The sequence below is a fragment of the Ambystoma mexicanum genome, chromosome 11 (genome assembly GCF_040938575.1).
Source record: "Ambystoma mexicanum isolate Mex_15411 chromosome 11, UKY_AmexF1_1, whole genome shotgun sequence".
Lineage (NCBI taxonomy): Eukaryota > Metazoa > Chordata > Amphibia > Caudata > Ambystomatidae > Ambystoma > Ambystoma mexicanum.
Genome location: NC_090934.1, coordinates 965,399,175 through 965,424,041, shown reverse-complemented (window position 1 = coordinate 965,424,041; position 24,867 = coordinate 965,399,175).

Sequence of the window (24,867 nt, the reverse complement as noted above, 5' to 3'; positions counted from 1 at the left end):
GACCCCGTCTCTGTTGCTTGCATGGCCTCCTCCTCCACCAAACCCCCCACCAACCTGGATGACTCTGTGCCATCTTCCCCCGTTGGACCCTGTGGGGTCCCAGCTGCCCCTTCTGCTGCCGAGGAGTCCAACTCCAACCTCCGCCTCTTGGAACTCCCCCCGGCAGCTGCGGCCTGGGACACGGCACCGGACTCCTCACTCCCCGACGAGATGACACCATGGGAGGGGAGCCGGGCCTGCCGCTGTGCTCCACAGCACCTTCTCCGCCCTCTTCATCAGTTGACGCTGCAGACAGGGAGAAATAAAACACAGGCATCAGGGCACTGTACAATGGACACAGTTGTACATGAGTGGCATTGGCAAACCTCAGACATGTCATCACAATCCCCAACACACATGTCATTTCAACTCGCACACATGAGCCATACCACAGCCATATCGCAACTGCCAGCACCATCCATACACATACAACAGCATGAGCAGGCAAAGGTGAGCCAGACATCACATGCAACATTGGAAGTGCACCACACATGTACACACACCACCACACTTGCATGCATGTGTACACCTCTGCCAAGTGTCGCAGTGTTCAGATGGGAATCCATGTCACATCTGCCGATCAGGCTTCCACATACCGCTGTCACATGCATCCATGTTGCATCACTGTTGCACCCTTGTCAAATACACACAGATGCACATGTACACAGTGCTGATACATACAGCTGAAAACAACATACATGCGTGACATCACAGACATGTCTACTTACATACACATTCATCCAAACATGTGTGCCCACACAACTGCATTTGGCATGCAAACCTACACACACAAGCACCATCCATGTCTCACACATTCCAGCCCTTGCATGTGTTAGCCCCACGGCCCTGTACACCCCCACCCATACTTGACCCCATACAAACAGATGTGCAACCTGCACACTACTGAAAAATCACCACACGCACAGCTCACAATCAGGATGCATGTACACTTACCGCTCGACTCCAGACGGGTCTGCCTCTCAAGGACCTGGACGTGGAGCGCTGGGGATATGCGTTCCAGGACCCTCATCTGTTCTTCCGACAAGTGGCCCCGGCGCCCCTTGGCATCCGCTGCCTTCAAGAGGCGCCGGGCCTTGTTCAGGGTCCTGGACCTGAAGTCCTCCCAGCGCTTCTTGACATGTTGTAAGTCACGGACTGCCACCCCCTCTGCGTTGATGGCAGTCACTATGTCAGTCCAGATCCGAGTCTGTCCTTCCTTGTCGGCGCGGGAACTTCCGAAGAGGGCATCATACTGCCCCAGGACACCAACTTCGGTGGCACTGAAGCTGGTGCCCCTCTGCCTCTCTGGCCGGGGGTTGTCAGTGGTCTCAGATGGTGTTTGCCCCGACATGACAACCCCAGAGGCAGGAGTGGGTGGGCAACTGGGTCCTGGGGCTGGGCTGTGGAGCGATGGACTCCCAGTCGGGAGTCTTCGGTTCCAGCATGGGTGGTCACAGCAACAGCACCCCTGGCTGATGTGCAGGCAGCAAATGGCAGGGCACGTGGGCAGCAGGCAGTCAGGCAGCAGCAGATGGCAGGTGGGAGCGTGCTCGGGGCTCTGGGGGGCAGTAGCTCGGCCTTCTGGGCAGGAGCGTGGTCTTCCGTGTGCTTACGCGTGGCCAGCTTGATACGGAGTGATTTGGCACGTGAAAATTCTGCACGTCAGCGTGTGAATCGAGGAAAGGCCCTTAGCGCGTAAGCGCGTCAGCACGCATACGCGATTCCATTGGACCAAAGGCCCTTAGCGCGTATGCGTGTCTGTGACGTATCGCGCACGGGTGTTGCTTTTCGTGGGGTGCGGTGCGTGTGTCTTGCAGGCGTTGGGGTTCACACGCTATTACTTCACAGCGGGTGGGTGTTGGCTACGCGTTCTTCTACACGCAAGGCAGACGGTGAGTGGTACCCTGCTCCCCCAGGCCAGATCGCGTGTAAAACCACCCCCGAGCCCCTGAAATACACGTACCCCGCTCCCCCAGGCCCGATCGCGTGTAAAAACACCCGCGAGCCCCTGAAATACACGTACCCCGCTCCCCCAGGCCCGATCGCGTGTAAAAACACCCGCGAGCCCCTGAAATACACGTACCCCGCTCCCCCAGGCCCGATCGCGTGTGGGACTTCTCGCGCACCCCTGAAATACACGCGCACAGGCCAATCGCGTGTGAAACTTCTCTCGCACACCTCTGAAATACACGCACCCAGGCCAATCGCGTGTGGAACTTCTCGCGCACCTCTGAAATACACGCGCACAGGCCAATCGCGTGTGGAACTTCTTGTGCACCTCTGAAATACACGCGCCCAGGCCAATCGCGTGTGGAACTTCTCGCGCACCTCTGAAATACACGCACACGCTCCCCCAGGCCCGATCGCGTGTGGGACTTCTCGCGCACCCCTGAAATACACGCGCACAGGCCAATCGCATGTGGAACTTCTCACGCACCTCTGAAATACACGCGCCCAGGCCAATCGCGTGTGGAACTTCTCGCGCACCTCTGAAATACACGCGCCCAGGCCAATCGCGTGTGGAACTTCTCGCACCTCTGAAATACACGCGCCCAGGGCAATCGCGTGTGGAACTTCTTGCGCACCTCTGAAATACACGCGCCCAGGCCAATCGCGTGTGGAACTTCTCGCGCACCTCTGAAATACACGCACACGCTCCCCCAGGCCCGATCGCATGTGGGACTTCTCGCGCACCCCTGAAATACACGCGCACAGGCCAATCGCGTGTGGAACTTCTCGCGCACCTCTGAAATACACGCGCCCAGGTCAATCGCATGTGGAACTTCTTGCGCACCTCTGAAATACACGCGCCCAGGCCAATCGCATGTGGAACTTCTCGCGCACCTCTGAAATACACGCACACGCTCCCCCAGGCCCGATCGCGTGTGGGACTTCTCGCGCACCCCTGAAATACACGCGCACAGGCCAATCGCGTGTGGAACTTCTCGCGCACCTCTGAAATACACGCGCCCAGGCCAATCGCGTGTGGAACTTCTCGCGCACCTCTGGAATACACGCACACGCTCCCACAGGCCCGATCGAGTGTGAAACTTCTCGCGCACCTCTGAAATACACGCACACGCTCCCCCAGGCCCGATCGCGTGTGGGCCTTCTCGCGCGTGTAGGACTTTGGCGCACATTTTTTTCCTGCGCAGGGACGCTACCGCCTGCTTTCATGTGGCGGACATGTATGGGCCTGTGCGCGTCTTTGGCCATGCACTGTTTTTCCCTATTCGATTCCATGAATACGTGTTGTAGGCGAGCGTGTGGGCGTTCTGCGCACTTGCCTCCTGTACTTCCCCCGTGACGCCCACATTTTCACGAGTTGTTCCCCATTATGCGTGTGACGCCCCGTGTTACGCCTACTTTTGTTATGTGCGCCGCGCTATGTGCGAATTCGCTGTGGCCTTATCGCACGGCGTTCGATGACCTGTGCGCCAGCGTGCGCCAGCGTGCGCCGCGCACTTTTTCAGCGCACATCCCACATTTTGCGCGTGCACGGACTTCCATGAATAGATGTGCGATGTTTTCTGTGCGATAATCGCACTTGCACTGCGATTTTCGCTATTTCACTGCGAATCGCACGTTTTCGCACGCGTGCGCCGTTTTTTCAGCGCACGTTGATTCCATGAATCGGCCTGCAAGTGTATATACATCCAATATCCTCTGCAAATATATATAGTCACCAAGTCTCTGTGTCACGTGATCCTTGCAATGCAGAGCATTGCTTGTCCACAGCACAAAGCGAATTGAGATTGCCGAGCTGTAAGACGCTGGGAACAGACGCAGGGTCCACAGGCGAAACAGGCCACTTGAGAGGCCACTTGCTGAGGCGCGCGCGCGCTGATGGCGCGCGGCCTCGTTTTTTTATGGATACTCCACCTCAGTGGGCATGACCTATAGTAATAAGATAATATTATGTTACTATTACATCTATATCAAGTGTATACACATCCAATATCCTCTGCATATATATATAGTCACCAAGTCTCTGTGTCACGTGATCCTTGCAATGCAGAGCGTTGCTTGTCCACAGCACGAAGCAAATAGAGATTGCCGAGCTGTAAGATGCTGGGGACAGACGTAGGGTCCACAGGCGAAACAGGCCACTTGAGAGGCCACTTGCTGAGGCGCGCGGGGCTATTTAAACCACACCAGAGCAAGACAACATGCTTTGCGTTACTTTGCAGCTTGCAACGTGACGCTCACTGTGTCCAGCTATTCCCTCGAATCTCGGAGAAGCAGAACCTGCAAGGAGACAAAAGGAACATCATTAGCAGCAGCATCTTACCTGCAGCCTTCATCTTTAAACACTCGCAGCTATGAGAACAGCTTCATCAAATCTGCACACCTCGCGGACAGAACAACCTGAAAGAGGAAGATAGAGGCAACATTAAAGAAAGCAGTAGAGACATTTACTAATTACGAACTGCTCAAAAGGCTTACCTGGCTGGCACCACTCCGGACATTCCACTTGTGCTGAAGAACACTGCGACCTACAAGGAAGGAAAACGCAGGTTAGCAAAGGCAAGACTTTGCAGCGCTGCGCATAGCGCTTACTTACCGCATCATAGCTCTCTTAATGCGCCATCATTTACCATCGGGGCTCAACCAAGCCAGTTTGCCACGCTGAAGCTCCACATACCTAAGGGAGAAAAAATAGACATTTTAAACAAGGAAAGGCATGCAGGATAGCAACAAAACTAAAGAACAGCAATAAGACCTACTTGAACAATATCAAACGGGCCGGCGTCAGTGAAGTAACTGGACCGCACTCGCCCATGAAAGACAACGCGCCCCTGCAAAGAAGGCAGGACGGAGAGCACGTCTAATTCTACCACAAGGTGAGGAGAGGGTGCCAGAGGGACTGAAATCATACAGGGGTGGAGGGAGGATACTTACCCCAGTCGGTCAGTCTTGAACACAGTCCTCCTGTATTTTCAGGCAGAACCTTCCCCGCAGACCATCGGGGCAAAGCTGAGAAGCATACCAGCGAGTAACCCGGCTGGGTGGCGCCCCTGTGGATACCAAGTGAGCGTAACAGTGATAAGTTCTTTGTGTTGAGCTCAGAGAGTGCATCGATGGTACGGAAGAGCCTCAAGATGTTAGCTCTATTTAGGACTAGATTGTCTTTAATACAAAGGATTCTGCGTAGTTCCATGCAATAGGAATCTGAAATAATCTCCTTTCCAGGGATGTTCTCCCATTGTCTGTTGTCCACATTATAGTTCTTAAGCAGCCCCTTTGATTGCTTAACTCTGGCCTTACTGTTTTGGTCCTGCATCATAAATCTCCTGCCCAACAGAAGCAGTGAATCCTCGTTGAAGGATCTATTCTTGCAGACTCTGGATCAAAATCTAGTATTTGTTTTGGATCTTGGTTAATGGCCTGTTTAAGCGCCAAGTCCTTGAAGTTTTTTATTACAGCAGGTGGACGTGATTGTTTGCTTTTCGATTGGATCGTCTGGGTACGATTCCTTGCGTGATCCATTGATGGGTTGTTTTAAAGGCTTCTTGGTTCCATCCAGAAGGGATGCAACAGGGCCGCCAGTGTTGACCATGCTGCTAGTTGGTAAAGTTGGTGTAACATCCAAATTCATAGCATTTTCCCTAGAGTTTGTCAGTGTAGTGTTTAAATCAGCATCGAAGACGGGACCATTTTGGTTAGTGCTTGACAAGGATTGCCTTCTGTTTTCCTTGTCTCTAATTAGAGGTTCCAGGATAGTTTTCAAAAAGCTTGTATTGTGCTCCTCTTGCTTGTGTTTATTTTCAGATAAAGCCGATATGAATCCTTCCACAAATATCATTTTGGTGTGTAGCATTGCCATCAGGGTGGATTGGTCTTTTAGTTGGTCTGCAATGCTCTCATACAATTTCATAAAAGAACTCATGGTGACAGAAAATGCCGCAATCATATTGGCATCTAAGAGTGCACTCGATGAAGATTTTTCCTCCACCTGAGCCGCAATCATGTCCAATAATAGATCTTCATCACATATTGAGTCGTTGTTCCTAGGGTCGATCTCCACTGATGTAGAAAGCCTGTGCCATTTCCTAGGGCAACTTGCCCCCAGTGAAGGCGAAGGATCTAGGGGCCTTGAGGACTTAGCTATAGTTGTGTTCTTCGTTCTCCCACAGTGCTCACTTTCATCTTCTTCACTGTTATTCGCTCTCTTACCTGTTCGAGAAGGAGAGTTAAGCGCCCTGGAGTTTTCCCTTGAAGGAGCTACTTCCTTCTCACAAGCGATTTTCAAGCCAATGCAGCCATGATTTTTCTCTGGGCCGATTTTGGTTATATGATGAATAATTGAAGTTTGCCTAGTTTTTCTGGGACAGCCCTCTTGGTTTTTCCGTGGGGGAGGCATCCCCACCTTTTTACATAGGCAGTGAGTCTCGGCAGTAGGCAGCGAGGTGGATAGGGGTCTTGAGGAGGATTCACTCTGTGAGTAACATAGGTTCCTAAAAATTGGAGCCAAATGCTTAGGCCACTAGGTTGCCATTCCTGTCGCCTAGGATCCCCTCTATTGAAGGTCTTGTAGGGTTTGGGCTCCAAGGGTTTTGGGGAACCGGTGGTCGTAGCCGTATCGTAGGATAAAGCGGCCATAGGTAGGTTGTCCTCATCTATGCTGTCTGCGGTCCCCTTAAGAGGTTGAGTTGAACCTGTAGCAATGTCCTTATCGGTCGACGGACGATTTTCCTTAGTCTCCTGCGACTCTGTTGTAGTCGCCTCTAGGTCAGGTTCCACATAAACGCAGGAATCATTTAACTGGTTTTGTAGTGTTTCCGAACTTGGCCCTTCGCTGAGGGTGTTTTCAAGATCCATGGTATTTTTGGCAGACTCCGTTTTCTGCCCCACTTCAACTAGAGCCTCTTCCGGGTGATTTGTGGTAGGCTCTAGGTCGAGGCTAAGACTATCCCTCCGCCCGTGGTTTTGTCCAAACTGAGTGGGCTTACAGCTGTCATTGCACCAATGATTTAATCAAACAAGATTCAAAGCCACTCGTGCTAGGCTGGGGGATGGCTATAGTGTCAGTTGCCAGCTGCAGCTATGCCAACTGCAGTTATAGGCTATAGGCTATGGAGAAACGCTGTAAAAAGTGCTGGGATCTTTACTAGCTTCTTTATCCTGTTCTTTTTTTGGCAATAGACAGTCAAAGGCAGGAACAAGAACAAGGGCAACTTTATTTTTAGGGCATAATGGGGTAGCCGCTATATGAGTGAACAAGTAGGTGGAGGAAGCACACCTAGAGGAGCTCAAAGACATATAGTCCGCAGTCACTCCTCCTCGAACAACACTGTGTGGAAGGGGAGCTCAAGGGCGTATAATCTACAATCACTCCTCCTCAGACGTGTGTCTGTGCTCTGTCCTTAACAATAGTGCAGTATTAGTATTAATATTAATCTTGGTGCGAGGAGCTTTGTAGAGCTGTACTAGAATCAGCGCTAATACAGCATCTAGGGCTTCCCCTCCGTACCTTGGTCCTGGTTTTGTTTGTCTCCACAGCCGCCCACCCACCTGCTCAATGCAGCTCTCCTCGCAGATCCGGTGCGGCTCTCTTCCAGAGCTCAGTTACCGGGAGGGCTGGGTGGGGGTCACAGCCGTGATCGTGGTGCTGAGTTCCAGGGAGCGGGACGATGAGATTGAAATGCATGGAACACGGAACTCGGGACTCGGCAGTTTATGAGGAAGGGACCTGAAAGCATTCACAGTGAATGTGAACGCATGCAGAGCTCACGCAGAACTCAAGCCGCACCTCTCAGGTCGTCTACGACAGAAACAACAGAGCAACAGAGGCCGCCTTCGAGAACATGCAGAGGTACCTTTCACGAGCTCCTGTCCTGTTGGTTGCAGCAGAGACAGAACGTCTTGGGAGAATGCACAGCTCACCTACGAGCGCAATTGCCGGGTAGTGAGAGCTGTTCTGCTCCAGGGAATTTGCCAAAGAGGAGTTCTAGGGGACGAGTTTGTAGTGGACTGGGAGTTCCCACTGCTGTACCCATTTACACCAGTCCCTGTCATTCCTCACATCACCAGGAGGTTGAGGAAGTTTGGGAAAACCATGATCCTGATTGCTCCAGACTAGGCCAAGAGAACGTGTTATCCAGAGTTTCCAGAGATGGCCATCTGCTCTCCAATTCGTCTTCCCCAAAATGAGGACCTACTCTCGCAAGAGGGAGGTCACATTCGTCACCCAGAGATCAGGACTCTCAATCTTCACGCCTGGTGTCTAAAAGTGTGAGATATAAGGATTGGGAGCTTCCGGAAGACGTGATGGAGGAGTTGCTTTCGGCTAGAAGACCAGCAATGAAATCCCTATACCTCTGCCGTTGGACTACGTTTGGCAGCTGGTACAGGGAAAATAAACGTAATCCTTTTCCCAGGTTCTATCTTTCTTGCTCCACTTGACCCATTCTGGGCTACAAGTGACCACCGTGAAGGGTTATTTGACGGCACTGTACATTTGTAAAATAACTCTGGATGAAGTGCTGATTGTAGTACAATTTCATTTCTAAGGGCCTAACAAATCGTGCCAACATGGGACTTGAATCTAGTATTGCAATGTCTTAAGGGAGCTCCTTTCGAACCCTTACATTCGTGCCCATTGAGAATGCTTACTATAAAAACTGCCTTTTTAGCAGCTATCATGTCTGCCCGCGGAGTAAGAGAGCTACAAGCCCTATCTTCTAAGAATCCTTTCATGACCTTTTTCAAGGAAAAGGTAGTTTTGAGAGTTTGGTCCTCCTTTCTTCCAAAAGATGTGTCAAAGTTTCACCTTGCACAATGTATATAGTATTACCAACTTTTTATCCTCCTCCTCACCCATCAAAGGAGGAGGAGAGACCCCATTGTCTGGACCCTAAAAGGGTATTAAGTTACTACATTACACAGACAGCAAATGTTCACCAGGATGACCAGCTTTTCATTGGATATGCTGGCCAAAGATTAGGTTTACTGGTCACAAAACAATTTCTAGGTGGATTTTCATGTGTATAACAGAATGTTACTCTCTGGCTGGCAAAGATGTGCCCGAAGGTTTGAGGGCACATTCCACTAGAGGGGTGGCTGCTTCCTCAGCTCTAGAAAGCGGTATGCCAGTGCAGGACATCTGGAGAGCGGCACCCTGGTTGCCCCTCCATACTTTCAGTAAATGTTACTCTATAGAATCTTTATCAGGAGAGGAGGCCAAATTTGGGAAAGCTGTCCTCCATAATATCAACAAATAAGAACATTCTGGGCACTCACCTCCTAAGACAAACTGCTTTGACAGTCTATCAAATATGAGGAATACGTGTGAGGACACAATCCATTCGAAGAACAAATTACTTACCTGTGATAACGTTCTTTTGACTGGATGTTCCTCCCACGTATTCCTTATCACCCTCCCATCATACCCTCTTGCTTGCCTAGAATTTCCAGGTCTTACACCTTCCTTTCTCGCAATGTCAAGGTTGTCTTCTTCTATGGCACAGCATGCAAATAAAAGGAGTAAAATGGTCAGCACGCGTGCTTCATATACCAGCATCAACGTCGCGGCGAGGCACGCTACGGAGGCCACCGAAGGCCATGACTCGATGCTGCACGAAGCTCAACCCTGTGAAAAAAAAAATCCAAAGCCAGCAGACTTCGATATATCAAAGAAGAGTACATAGGAGGAACTTCCAGTCGAAAGAACGTTACCAATGGTAAGTAAATTGTTCTTTTGCACAATCTTCTTTCATCTTTAAGCTGTTTCTGAGAAAATGTGTAGGCTTGGTATAACTCAAGAGCACATCAGTCTTTCATAATAAAGTGACTAGGCTCCATCGTGTTTCACCAGTATGCTGAAACCAGGTATGTAACACCGGCAGCGCTCATACATTTGCAACCCCAATATGTCTTAGCCTGTCTGTAACACCAAGTGTTTTATGATGTCTCCCAGAATGAAAAGATGAATGGATGTTATTGTCCTCCACCTGCGAGTGAAACTCACAGCCAAAACTGTAATGGTCACTGTTACCTATTTTACAGTAGACTTTGGGAAATGCATGTGCTTTCTTGCTCTTCGGTATCCATTTCATTTTTATAATACATGGATACAAATCTCTGACAACCACTCAGGCTGACTGCAATGGTCCAATTCTTGAATGGATTGTATTTTTCAAACTGGACTCTATCTTTTTTCGGTATAAGTGAGAACCGTATTTTAACATGCAGGGACTCTCCACATATGACAGTAGTGATTACTGTATGCCCATTTTTTTGTTCTCAAAAACGGCCAAACTCAAAATAAGGGCCTTCGGGTCAGATGACAAAAAATAAAGCAAATGAAAGGAGCACAGAGAAAATGTTCCTTTCATTTGTTCTATTTTTTGGAATGCACATGTCACCTTATTCTCAAAGGTGACCTGCGCATTTCAGGAAGGTTGGACAGTGGCGCAAAGATGCGCTGTCCAGCTCCTTTGCATACATTAGTGTCGGGAGCTCTGTATGACAGGCTTCCAGCAACCAAATGAGATGGGTCATTAAGAGGCACGGGGCAGATTCTCAAAAAAATAGCACAAATTAAATGTGCAGAAAATATGCCAGATTCATACGTGCTTTTTTTTAGAAATGCGCGCATCACCTAATTCTCAAAGGTTACTGCCGCATTTCGGGAAGGGCTGCAGATTGGTGCAAAGATGAGCTATCTAGCCCCTTTGCATATATTAGTGTCAGGACAGGCAGTTAAAAAAAATAAAACAAAATTCTTTATTGATATTTTTATCAATTTCAACATTTCAACAATAACACCAACTGCATCAACACCTGAGAATTGCCCCCTATCCCCTAGAATGCAGTTCAACTGGTATCCTCCACATCTTCCCCCTCTCTGGGAGTCTCCTATGGTTTCACTGGTTTTTATCAATTTCCGTAAATGAGCTATCGACTGTATTTGTTGAAAAAGAGCAGCCAAATCCCCTCTATATCTGCCCTTGTCTCGTCTAGGAGGTGGGTCAGGTACTCCATGTCATAGATGGACCTTGCCTTTTGCACCCAATCCCTCTCCGTGGGCTCCGATTCCCTCTTCCATTGTTGGGCTATACAACATCTCACCGCCACCAGCAGAGTGTGAATCATGTGGCCCTCCTTGACGCCCTCTTCCTCCCCTTCCTCCACCCCAAACAACAGCAAGCCGGGGTCCCTCTGTCGGGTTATTACGTCCACCCCCTTCAACCAGCCCAGCACCTCTTTCCAAAATGTCTGGATTAGTGAGCATTTCTAACATGTGGTAGTAGTCTGTCTTCGCCACTCCACAGCGCCAGCAGTGGGCCTTTGTACCTGGGTAAATGTTTTCTATTGTTGCTGGCTGGTAGTGCCATTTGTGAAGCAGCTTAAATGCCTGCATTCTGTATTGCAGGGATAGTGTGGACTTTGTCACTCCTCTGCACATTTTACCCTATAACTGGTCGTTTATTGTCCTCCCAAGGTTTTCCTCCCATTTCCCCTGCACTGGTATTGTGTCTAAGGGCTCGCCCATCCTCAATTCCATGTTTAGCCTGGATATCCTGCCTCTGGTATTAGTTTCTTGCAGAAGTGCTTTTTCAAAGGGGGTCAGATCTCGGGCTAGGTTGTCTCCCCATTTGGGCTTCAATAACACTCCCTTTAACTGCAAGTACTTGAAGGGAGAGAGTTGCCCCATTCCTAACAAGCCTTCAGGTCTGGTTAAAGAAATTAATTCTCCCTCTCCTCACAGTTGCCCTGCCCTGCAGAGGCCTGCTTCATACCACTGCTGGAATCGTAGGGGGTCCGAGATGTGGTTTCGTATCGGTGGCGCCCAGATACAGCTAAGTGGGGATGGCCAGGTCGATAGCCAGCGTGTGGCGCTTCCCTTGTGCCAGATAGACTAAAACACCTCCAGGACTGGGTGTATCAATACGCGTCTAGGGATCTCCCTCTGTCGAACCTACTTCCATTCCCCCAGTGTTACTGGGCTGAGGACCGCATTATCCATATGCACCCACTGCTTCTTTGTATCGGGGTCCAGGTGATCCACCATAACTCGCAGCTGGGCTGCCCTATAGTATGCTCCCAGGTCTGGGAATCCTACCGCGCCGTCTTCTTTTGCCAACATGAGCACCTTATGCACCACCCTGGGTTTTGCTTCCACCCATAAAAATCGCAAGAGGACTTTCTGGATTGCAGTCAGGAAGTGGGATGGTACTACGGTGAGGAGCATTTGGAAAAGGAACAGCAGCTTAGGGAGGACTTTCATTTTAATGCAGTTCAGCCATGCTATCCATAATAGGCCTATCCACACCAACGTTGCAAGTTTCTCTTTATCCCCTTCCACGCGGGGGTCATTCACTGCAAATAGGTCCTCTGGTTTCCTAGTGATTTCTATCCCTAGGTAACAGAAGCCTTTCTGCTGTGTCAGGAATCCCCATTCCCCTACAAGGTCTATGTCTGCTTGCTCCCACTTCCCCACCAGAAATGCCACTGATTTGGAGAGTTTGACCCTGAACCCTGACAATTGCCCATATTCCTCTAGTCTCTTTAGGAGGGCGGGCACTGATGACCGCGGGTTGGATAGGTAGAGCAGCGCATCGTCTGCAAAGAGATTCGCTTTACATTCCTTTCGTCCTGCGATATCCCTTGATTGCCGGAGATCTATCACCCAAGGCTCCATCAGCAGGATGTATAGTACTGGGGACAGGGGGCACCCATCTTGTCCCCCTGTGGAGCCCTATAGATCTGGACATGTCCCTATTGACCGCTACTTTAGCTCTTGGAGTGTTATACAGGGCTCTGATCCATCTCAACCATCGCTCTCCCATTCCTATCTCTACCAGTACCCCTTCCATGAATGCCCAATTCACCCTATCGAACACCTTTTTTCAGCATCAAAGGAGAGGACCAAGGCCCCCTCTCTTTGCATTTTTGGGTCCTATAGGATGTGTGGGGTCTTTCCGAGGTTGTCAGATCCTTGCCTATTTTGGATAAACCCTAACTGGTCAGAGTCTGGAGGTGTATTTCCAGCCGGGATGCCAGGATCCTTCTAAAGATCTTTGCGTCTACGTTAAGTAACGAAATAGGTCTGAGGCATGTCATCTGCCCCCCTTATGGAGTTAAATACCTTCATCAGCAGCCCAGCTATGGTGTCCTGAAACTGCTTAAAAAAGCCTGCCGTGTAGCCATCTTCCCCTGGTGCCTTTCCCATTTTAAACCGGCCTGTTGCCTTTTTTGACCTCTTCCCATTTTATTTCCGCTTCCAACATGGATTTCCCCTCTGTCGTGAGGCGGGGAATGGGGAGCCTGCCCAAGTATTCCTTAATCACCTTTCCTTGAGCCCTGGCCGGTTGAGCATACAGAGCTTCATGGAAGTCTGCAAAGCGGTCTGGGATGTGGTCCTCAGATCTAAGTGTCTACCCATTCTTGTCCCTTAAATGGTGGACTCTTCTGTCTCCCCTACATTCCCTGGCTCTGTTTGCCAATAGTGTACCCACCTTATTGCCCCCTTCATAGAACTTCTGTTTGGCATACCTTAGCTTTTTGACCACCTTTTTGACCACCTCCCCTATCTTCCTGCCTCTTGTCCCGCATTGTGGCCAGTAGACCACTCCGGTTCTCTGCTTGTCGTGCAAGTCTAGCCCTCATGTCTCTCAACTGTTCCCGTATGTTCCCCTCCAGCAGGGTCTTCTCCCCTTTTTTTTGCGTGCCCCCTCTGCTATAGGAAGACCCCTTATTGTCGCCTTGGCCGCTTCCCACACCCCTTTTGGACTACTTTCCCCGGTCTCATTGTTGTCATGACCCACAGAACGCGCCCCTTCTGGACTTCCTGGTCCTTATCGCGACGGGGCTTGTATTCATTGTTTCTTCCAACATGACCGTATCACAGGACACGCCTCGCACCAGCCTTCACGGCGGACGTTGTACGTCCCATAAATGTGCCACGCCCCCGCGGCCCCGCGCATCTCAATGCTATTGCGATGTAGCTACCAGACGTGTGCTCCGTAGCTCGCAGTATTGTATCCTTTGCTTCTTCCAGCTTACCCCTTCCTAGTTCCTTTCCTTCCTTTCTTGGTTCCTGGACTCGTGTGCTTGTTGCGCACCCTGTTGCTTTGCCGAACTCCTGGATACCTGCATCCCGGAACCTTGAACGCACGCTGGAGTCGGAAGAGACTCGTGCAGCTTTATTCAAGACTCGATCAGTTCGCAAGAAGGCATCGACCAAGAAATCCAGTAAAGATCGAACTCAGGTGAGAAGGGGGGAACTCCTTGACAGTTTGAGACGCCACCCGACCAAACTCGATATGGACATGGAAGCGGCTGTCCAGGATTTAATGCGTGGCATGCAAGAGCTATCAACCGAGGTGCAGAATCTAAAGGCGGAAAACGCTGCTCTCAAACAATTAGTTCTATCCCGTGATTCTGCCACAAAAGAAAGTGTATTGCTGGGCGGCATAGTGGACAAATATGATGGCTCAGCAAAAACCCTTCGTGGATTCCTGGATTCATGTTTGGTCCACTTTACTTTTAAGCCCTATTACTTTTCAACTCCCAGGGCTAAGGTGGGGTTCATAATTTCCCACCTTTCAGGAAATGCCTTTACCTGGGCTACGCCCCTCGTTAATTCCGGCCATACTCTTCTGGATGACTATGATGGCTTCATACAAGCCCTTAAGACCATGTTTGACCGTCCAGAGCAGGTCTATAGTGCCCAGGAACGCCTGTTAGACTTCCAGCAAGGATCCCAGGATATGCTCACTTATGTTACCCGATTCAAGCAATTAATCAAGGAAGCTGATTGGTCCCCGGAGGCTAGTTTTACCCTTTTCAGGAGAGGACTGAATGAGGAGATTAAGGATGAGTTGGCCAGAGTGACTCGCCCAAACTCATTTCAGGCACTAATGGACCTAGCCTTGCAAATAGATTTCCGTATCCAGGAAAGGAATGCAGAGAAGAAGAAATCCAGTGCTAATCCTCCGAAGCTGTCTTTCGAGAATACCACCAAGACGGACACAAACCCAGGCCCAGTCTCTGAACCTGAACCCATGCAGATAGGAGCCTTCCGTGGACCTATATCCCCCAAGAAAGAATGAGAAGGATTCATACGGGGTTGTGCGTGTATTGTGCCTCAGACAAATACTTGGTTAGGGAGGGTCCTCTAGCCCCTCCTCGGTGTTCGGGAAACGCCAGCTCCCGATCCTAGATGGAGCAGAGCTTCGGGAGAGAGATGTTTGCTCCACATCAATTCCATCCTTGAACTCTCCTGGACAAAACAATTTGGTGATACTTCAGGCCTTCCTGTCGCCCTCCAAGAATAAGACCTATCCCATTCTGGCCTTGGTGGACTGCGGAGCTATGGGAATCTTCATTGATCAAGACTTGGTTGTTAGTCATCATATTCCGTATCAGACACGAAGCACCATGCAGCCGGTGGAAGCAATCGACGGAAGACCCCTCTCTTCAGGACCCATAAGCCTGCAGACAAAAGAGATCCAACTTTCCATAAACCATCACCAAGAGCGGATTACATTCGACATCATTAAGTCAGCCCATTACCCCATGGTATTGGGTATGCCCTGGCTACAGAAGCACAATCCGTATATCAATTGGACAGCAGGATCACTATTCCTGGGCTCAGAGTTTTGTATGTCCCACTGTCTATCCCTGGATCCCTCCTCAACACCTCCTAAAGAACCACTAAGAGACCAGAAAACACCACTCATGGTTTCCAATATCATACAAGTCCCAGAGGCCTATCGGGGATATGCTGATGTATTTTGAACTGCCATAGTCCAGGCCTTACCACCTCACAGACCTGAAGACCGTGCCATAGATACAGATCCCTCAGCAGTGATTCCCTTCGGCAGAATGTTCATTCTTTCTGAACCTGAGGAAAAAGGCCCTCCGAGAATACCTGGACACCAATCTTGAAAATGGCACCATAAGACTCTCAAAATCTCCAGCGGGTGCTTCGTTGTTGTTCGTTCCCAAGAAGGACACCAAGGAACTCCGACCTTGCCTCAACTATCGTGGCTTAAATCAATGCACCCTCAAAGATCGGTACCCACTGCCCCTGATCTCGGATATCCTGGAAGCTGTGAGAGGCGCCGTAATATTCACGAAGTTGGATATCCGGGGTGCCTACCATTTAATCCGTGTCTGAGAAGGAGACGAATGGAAAACAGCCTTTAGGACACCCTTTGGTCACTATGAATATCTAGTCATGCCCTTTGGACCAGCTAATGCCCCCGCAGTTTTTCAACGTTTTATGGATAGGGTGTTTTCTGACATGTTATTCCTCTTCGTCATTGTCTATCTGGATGACATATTGATCTTTTCCAAGGATCCTCTAAAGCATGAAGAACATGTAAAGGCAGTATTACAACGACTCTGTGAACACAAACTTTTAGCCAAACCCGAAAAATGCTTGTTTCACGTTACTTCTGTTCACTACCTAGGATTCATTCTTAGCCCAGAAGGAATTGAAATGGACCCTTCAAAGGTAAAAGCCATACTGGCTTGGCCCGCTCCCACATCTGTGAAACAAGTTCAATCCTTCCTGGGGCTTGCCAATTTCTGCCGGAAGTTCATTTCTACCTTTTGCGAGATCGTTCAGCCGATCGTTGCTCTCTTGAAGAAAGACACCCCCTTTATCTGGTCTACACCGCAAGATAAAGCATTCCAACGATTCAAGACAGAGTGCACGCAAGCCACCATCCTGGCCCAACCGCCATAAATCGCCCATTCCTAGTGGAAACGGATGCCTCTAACTACGCCATAGGAGCGGTCTTGAAACAGGTACTTGAGGATAAACTGGAACACCCCATTGCTTACCTCTCACGAACCCTGACTCCCAGTGGGACAGACTATTCCGTCCTGGAAAAGTAACTGTTAGCCATCCGCCAAGACTTCACTGAATAGCGACATCTACTTCTGGGTGCCAGATATCCAGTTCAGGTCCGCACGGACCATCAGAATCTTCAAATTCTGCAGTCGTTGGAGTGCAGGAAAAGTTATCAGGCCGTTGGGCCTACTTCTTTGCCCAGTACCAATTCCAAATCGCTCATGTTCCCGGATCACAAAACATGATTGCTGACGCCTTATCTCGACGTCCTGACTATGTAACCACTGAAGACAAGGCCTATCCTAAGATGTTTCCCCACACGATCTTTGTAGTTCAAGCAGTCAACCTCCTGGAAGAAATCTGAGTGCAAACCCAGTCCTCTGACCTCTGGAAGGATATTTCAAGGAAGAATCCATGGAACCTAAGAGTTAAGGAAGGATATTTATTCAAGGACAATGCACTGGTCATTCCTACTCAGAAATTACAACAAAGAATGATAAACCTCTGCCATGATACCCTTCACTCCGGACATCGTGACATAACTAACACCCTCTGGCCCTCATTACGACCCTGGCGGAAATCGAAAAACGATGGCGGAAATGCAATACCGCCATCGAATAGCGCTCGGTGCGATTATGACCCGTCACCGTAAAGTACGATGCCATTAGCGACACCGTAGTGAACGCCAACGCTAACTGCACCAAGTACGCGCACGCGCGCCATGCCAAACCGTAATTACCACCATGGCGCAACGGTACGCGAATTCTGACCCTAGCGGACATGTACCTAACGCCATCAAGCATGGCGGAAAGTACCATTCCGCCATGGTGAGAAGTACGGCATCGCGAACCAACCGTAAACGGCCCTACTGAGTGCCTGTACATCACTCCCTGGCCACATTGCACAACTCCTCGTAGGTGCAATGAAGTCACACAATGCAACCAGTGAAATGTACAAGTCACCCATGCATGCCAACGAACAAATGAATCAAGGGGCTCCAAATGCCTTGTGAGTGGCCATCCATATTTGCCATGTCACCATTGCCGTACTGATGCAGCACAGGCATGTGAAGGTCCAAGTACAGCAATATGAACTGAAATATGAGACAAAACAACAACAGGCCCCCATCGCTTGACACCAGTGTAAGGCAACATTCAAAGCAGTATCCTGAGTGAGACTGCACCAGCCCTGTACTCCTGCCAGTAAACAAACCAACCATCAGCATAAGCATGTACCACACAAGTTGGCAGAGTGACTGAGCAGCCAGGCTCATCTCAAGAGGGGCCAATGGGAGCTGCAGGGCACAGATGGCACGAATACAGAAGCTATTCCAATGGACATGACCTCAGTCTCCCTCCAAGAAACGCACGCAAACACAGGCACCTGTGACCAGCCATATTCTGATAATCACATCATTCCACCAATCCACCTGGCTGACCGGCATCTGTTACACAAAAGCTAATCCCCTGCCCCTGAGCATGACATCATTAAAACAGTCATAATGGTAGCCCCTATCCCTGACCACACTGGGCTTCGTAGGCAAACGCGGCCAGTACAGTACCACGCAACTATACTCAGAAGCCGGAACCCAATGCAGATCTTCTCACAATACATCGCTCCACAAATAGGAATATGCTACATTACTTGCAAAGAAGAACGCTACACGGTTAATATCAGAATAGAAATTTAATGCACAACAAAATCACCAAGCCCATACAGCCATTAGGTCATGAACTCCAAAATATATTCCATTATTGTGGGCTGCATCCGCAATAAATGACCAGCTTCTTCTTGTGTGAAGCCCTGTTCTTTCATGGTACACAGGGGCTACATTCACGTTCAAAAAGGCAACATGGAAGCGCCTAGAACCGCAGGGCCGTCCCATTAGGTAGGCACTAGTCCAGCTGAAAGGTCGATATGTTGCTCCTAGCCACTAGTACTGCGTAAGGGCATGTGGCCCATTGGCGATCGTCCCATAAGATCGTAATGGTGCTCCACTGATTAACACGAAGCAGCAGGTGTCGGGAGTAAAAGCCATCTGCAGGAGTGGCATACAGATGGCAGCGGCAAAAGGGGAGGAGATACCTGTCACCCAAATGAAATGAAAAAGAATAGTATGGGCATCAGAACTTCATTTGAATTACTCACTTCAATGATCACACTAAATCCACAACCATATGCATGCTAGCCCACTCAAAAGGATTATTCCCACCCAAAAATCACTTGTGAATCATAACTATAAAAATCGAGGTGAAAACACTATTACAAACGAGTGTTTGTGTGCATGCGTCTGTCAAAACAGAATCCATTAGATGGGATTAGTAACGTGCATAGACACAAGTGTTTGAAGGCGCGTCGAGACAGGGAGGGTTCAACAAGGGCAGATAGACGATGGTCCCACTATGGCAGCTCTGCATCACATAGCACAGGGGAGGTGGATAGATTCCAAAAAGCCCTGTACATGGCAAACTCTCCATTAAATCATCTGTCCATGCATCCATACATCATTCCCTCATCCCGGAATGAAAACGCCTGATTATTTACTCACATAACATGTGAAATTTCCATTGAGTCTGTGCGTAATGCAGTCTGCAAAATCCACTGTGCTCCAGCCCGGAATTCTAGTGTTATGAAGTAACATGTATTTGGGAACGTCCTGCCTTATCGTCCACTACGCTATTGCGCATCCCATACTATTCATATCAATCATTGCATTCTCGCCATGGCCCCTGTCCCAAGGACATTAAACAATAGAACGTTATATTTGCAGTCAGACCTGTGGGCGTCTCCTCGCCGCTAGCTGAAAACCGAAAGCGCTGTCCTTCGAATTCCTCATTTGCAACATCACGTCGAAAAGGCATCTGTGACCGCTCGAAATCACAAATTCATCCATGTAGTGCGGCAGTGTGTGAAAATGGCAACTGGCTTCACTCACAAATGGGACGCCCCGCCCGTCGGTGAACCTCGGTACAGTGCTGCATGAGGGTCCACCGTTAATCGAGTACTACATTCCACTGACCCTACACAAGTTTGTTCGCGACTGCAAAGATAGTATGTGAAACAATGGGACCATAGCAGAATGAACATATGAACCAATATTTCACTGCCATCGGGATCAAATACATGATTGTAATAGCAAGATGCCATGCGTCGAATTGCAGCGTTGTGTGCGGGACGTGCTCGCCCAAAGGGGATTGCAGCTTGCACAGGTGGAATGAATCACCACAGGTGGAGGCTATACAGCCTGAAAACACATAAATTGCACACCCAACCCCCTCCCACAACCACACCCACTCCAAAATGCTACCGGCAGGACTAGCGATGTTGGCCCTGGGGGACCTGATAGCACTGCAAGTACTACAACTTCAAGAAGAAGACGAACACCAACTACTACAACAACCGGCCGCACAGAGGAGACGCAGGAGGAGGAGGAGGGCAAGGCAGGGCCAGCAAGGCCCGCCAGCACAGCCACTACCACCACGCAGGCAGCCCGCAATCCCACGCCTCCGAGCACATCCGTTCAACCTCACGGATGAGCAGATCCACACCCTCTACCGTTTGGACCGGGACACCATAACCGCCATTGTGGACATGACACAGGCTGACCTTGTCAGCATGATAGATAGCCCAACCGCCATCCCACCCCTACTGAAGGTGGTGTCTGTACTCCACTTCCTGGCCACAGGCACCTACCAGCACACAGTCGGACAGTTGCATGGCATTTCACAGCCACTGTTCTCACGGACACTATTGCAAGTGCTCCATGCCCTCCTGAAGCACGCAGACGAATACATCTCTCTACCACGCTCGGAGCAGGAAATTACGAACACAAAAGTGGGATTCCATGCACTTGGCGGCATACCGGGTTGCATTGGTGCCATCGACTGCTCCCATGTGGAATTGGTCGTCCCACATGCCATGGAGGCCCAGTACCGCAACCGAAAACAATTTCATTCTCTTAATGTACAAATGGTGTGTGACTCCAACAGGATCATTACACATTGTTGTGCCCGATTTCCTGGATCAACCCATGATTCTATGGTCTTGAGGAACTCTACAATACCACGCTACATGGAGCGACACGCAGGGAACAGATCCTGGCTACTCGGTGAGTCTCATTTCATGCATGATAATGTGGGGTATGTGATGCGGCAATGACCTGGCAGGAAGGGGGGGGGGGTGCGTACATAGCAATGTCATTCCACAAACATCCTTTATTGTCCACATACAGGTGATGCCGGGTATCCACTGAAGAGATGGCTCCTCACACCACTCCGGAACCCACAGAACCAGCATGAGGAGGACTACAACCATGCCCACTCACGTACCCGTGTAGTCATAGAACAGGCATTCGGCCTACTGAAGACTCGTTTCCGCTGCCTCAGCAGGTCTGGCGGGGCACTCCTGTACCGCCATGAGAAGGTTGCAAAGATGGTCATGGCATGTGTCATGCTACACAACATGTGCGTACGTAGAAATGTGCCCATGCCCCCTGACGCAGAACTGCAAGCACCTGAAGATGGTCATGATGAGGGTGGGGATGTGGCAGCACCTCAAGGAGTCCGCGAGGCACAGGAGGGCCGTGACATTCATCAGATTCTCATAGATTCATGCTTCTAGCACTCACGCCTGGTGGCTGATATATGGACACGGGACTTGTGGCACTGTGTGTGTCTGGAACATGCACAATATGGACTGTACGCCTATAAAGGCCTCGTACACAAAGATCAATGTCCACACATCTCATTGGATGATCGTGCATTGTTTATAGCATATGTGAAATTATGTTACACACCCCATCGACCCGCCACCCAAGTGAGCCCAACACACCCCCTCCACCCTCCTACCTCCCCCCCGAACACCAGTGTCCAAAGATGCTCATTGTCAGTGGGCAGACGCTATTGCAAGCCCCCTCTCCGGGTATCAGGGGCACCCCTGCCTGTGGAGCGCAGGTTCCTCCCAGATCTACGTTGGGGGCTGCCCTGGACGGAACTTGCAACAGATGATGTCTCTGCCTGCTCACGTCCATGCATGTCCCTAAGGGTTTGTGAGAGCTCAGTGAGCACACGGCGCACAGCGGCAAGTTCAGCACATACGTCTTTGGACGTCACATGCAGTTCCCCCCTCAGGCTCTCGGTGCTTCTCTCCATTTGTACTCTCAGGCTCTCGGTGCTTCTCTCCATTTGTGCCCTTAGTGTCTGTGTACTTCTCTCCATTTCTGCCCTAAGTGTCTCAGTTGATGTTTCTATGGCTGCCTTAGTACCCTCACATTCATCAGCATGGTCCTTGAGGAGCGTGGCCAGTTGCTGCTGTTGCATGATCACCTGGTCGAGGGACTGTTGCCTCTGCTGTGCCATGGCCATTTGCGGTGGTGTCACAGAGGGGCTGGTCACCTCATGTTGCCTTGCCACAGGGCTTGTGGGGGATGGCCAGTCGTCGTCTTGTGGGTGCCCCTGCGTGGTATCCTCATGGTGTACGGGATGAAACAAACAGGGGGATTGAGACAGGTCATGGATGGATCCTACATCGACATCCCCGTTTTCTGTGTCGGTGCATGCTGCCATTAATGCAGTGTCACCTATGGTGCTGCTGCCACCAGAAGCAGTGCCTTCTGTGGCATCCATTGGGGGGACCTGTGGTGGTGCTGTTGTGGGCATGCTGGCTGCTGGGGTGCCTGTTGATGTTCCCTCCTGTGTGCTGCCACTTGATTTGTGCTGCTGCCGTGTCTTGATCCGTGCAGCTGAGGTGGAGGGTCTTTGGCCGTTGGTCTTGGCCCTCTTTGCAGGTGTGCTGGTAGGGGTGTCCTGGAGCTCGTCGTTTGAATCGGACCCTGTGGTGGAGTAAAGGAGGGCGAGCGTTATTAATGGGTCTGTGGAAATTGGAATGGCAATGTATCACATGCATTGGGGTGGTACCTGAGGGTGATTTGGGTCAGGGCCTTGGAGGTGGTTTCATTTTTGTGTGGATTGAGGATGCAGTTGTTTTGCAGCCTGCAGTTAGGGTGTGCCTGCTGCACGTGTAGAGGGTGTTTTTAGGATTTTTAATTATTTATGTATTTAATGTGAGTTTTAAAGTGCGCTATCAGGCCAATGTATGTGGACGTTCTCCTGGACATGTGTTACTGTTGCACTATGTGGACACATGGTACTTCACATGATTGGACATTGTGGATTTAGCATTGTTTTATTTGGCCCACCTACCTGATTCTTCGGATGTCTGCACTCCTTTCTCCATCCCTCCGACTCCCTCTATACTCTCCATTCCAATGGTGGAGGCACAGATTTCTTCCCAGGGGGTCAACTTGATGGGTGATTCCGATCCTCCCCCGGTAGCTGTGGCAATGTTACGGTTGGCGGATAGTATGCTCCGTACGCGTATCCGCAAGTCGTCCCATCGCTTTCTGCATTGCTGTGGGTTGCGGGGTGCGGTCCCCACCGCACTTACCCGCTGTGCCACCAGGGCCCATATGGCCTTCTTGTTCGCAAGTGCCGTCCTGGTCATTTGCGTCGAGAAGACGACGGCAGCATTCTCCTGGAGGGTCTCTGTGAGCACGGTGAGTTCCTCACGGGAGAAGTGGACCTGCCGCTTGCGGTCGCACGCTTTTTTCGCTACTTTTCCCATTTCATTGCTTTCACTAGGGTGGATGACGGGTTGGGATGTGTCTCAGGGTAGTATTTTTTATGGTTGTGTGGGAATTCTGATTTTATAGGTGTACGGCGTGCTGTTTCCCGTTCCGGGACCATGTTTTTACTTCCGTTTCCGTATATTTACGGTCACAGTACTTTCCGATTGCCGCTCATTACGGTGACCGCTAAGATGGGTGGCGGAATTGCACCTAGGGCGCCGTACGACGGCGGTGAGGGGCGTTTTGGGGACATTTCCGCCATCGCGGACTTTGCACTTCCGCCATGGCGTAGTGCTCGTGCCCGATGGGTCGGAATTAGCCGCACTTTGCTCCGTCGTGCAATGGCGGAAACGCTATTTACGCTATGGCGGTCAGGTCAGTCACTTTCCGCCAGGGTCGTAATGAGGGCCTCTGTCTTATACAAAGACAGTTTTGGTGGCCTGGCATGAAGACCGACGTACAACAGTACATCAAAGCTTGTGCTGTCTGCAGTCAAAACAAACATGATAACAAGAGGCCGCCGGGTCTTCTTCTGCTACCATCGCTTCCAACAAGACCATGGGAATTCATTGCTACAGACTTCATTGTGGAATTACCACCTTCCCGAGGATACACGACCATCATGGTAACCATAGACTTGTTTACTCATATGGCTCATTTTACACCCCTGTGTAAGCTGGCATCCTCGTCCGAGCTTGCTGGAATCTTCCTGGAACACATATTTCGTTTGCATGGACTTCCTTCCAAGATCGAGGACCTCAATACTTCTCTCAATTCTGGAAACATCTCTGTCGCATTTTGGGAATCCAACGCGCCCTTTCATCTGGTTATCATCCCCAAACCAATGGGGCCACAGAACGTGCTAATCAGACCCTGGAACAGACAGTATCTTCGATGTTTCCCCACCAAGGTTCAAGATGACTGGTTACTCCTGATACCCGTGGCTGAATTCACCTAGAACAATTCTGACCATTCAGCACTTAAGACCAGCCCTTTTTTTTGTAGCCAAGGTTTCCATCCATCGGTTCTACCTTCTGTTCTCCCTCATCCTACACCAGTACCTACTGTCGACTCCTGGATATCAACCCTCATCAATGTTCACCAGGAGGCCAAAGAAAACAGACAGGGCCAGAACACAGACTAAGAGGTATGCAGACTTAAAAAGGAGACAAGGTCCTTCTTATGCTATTGGTGATGAAGTCTGATTGTCTTCGAAATTACTACCCTGGCATCTATGGCCAAACAAGTTGGCCCCTCGGTACTATGATCCATTTCCCATCAAGGAAATTATCAATCCAGTTTCATACCGGATTAGACTACCAGACTCTTGGAAGAGAATTCACCCAGTATTCCACACATCCTTATTAAAACCCTACAACCAATCCTCTCGGAA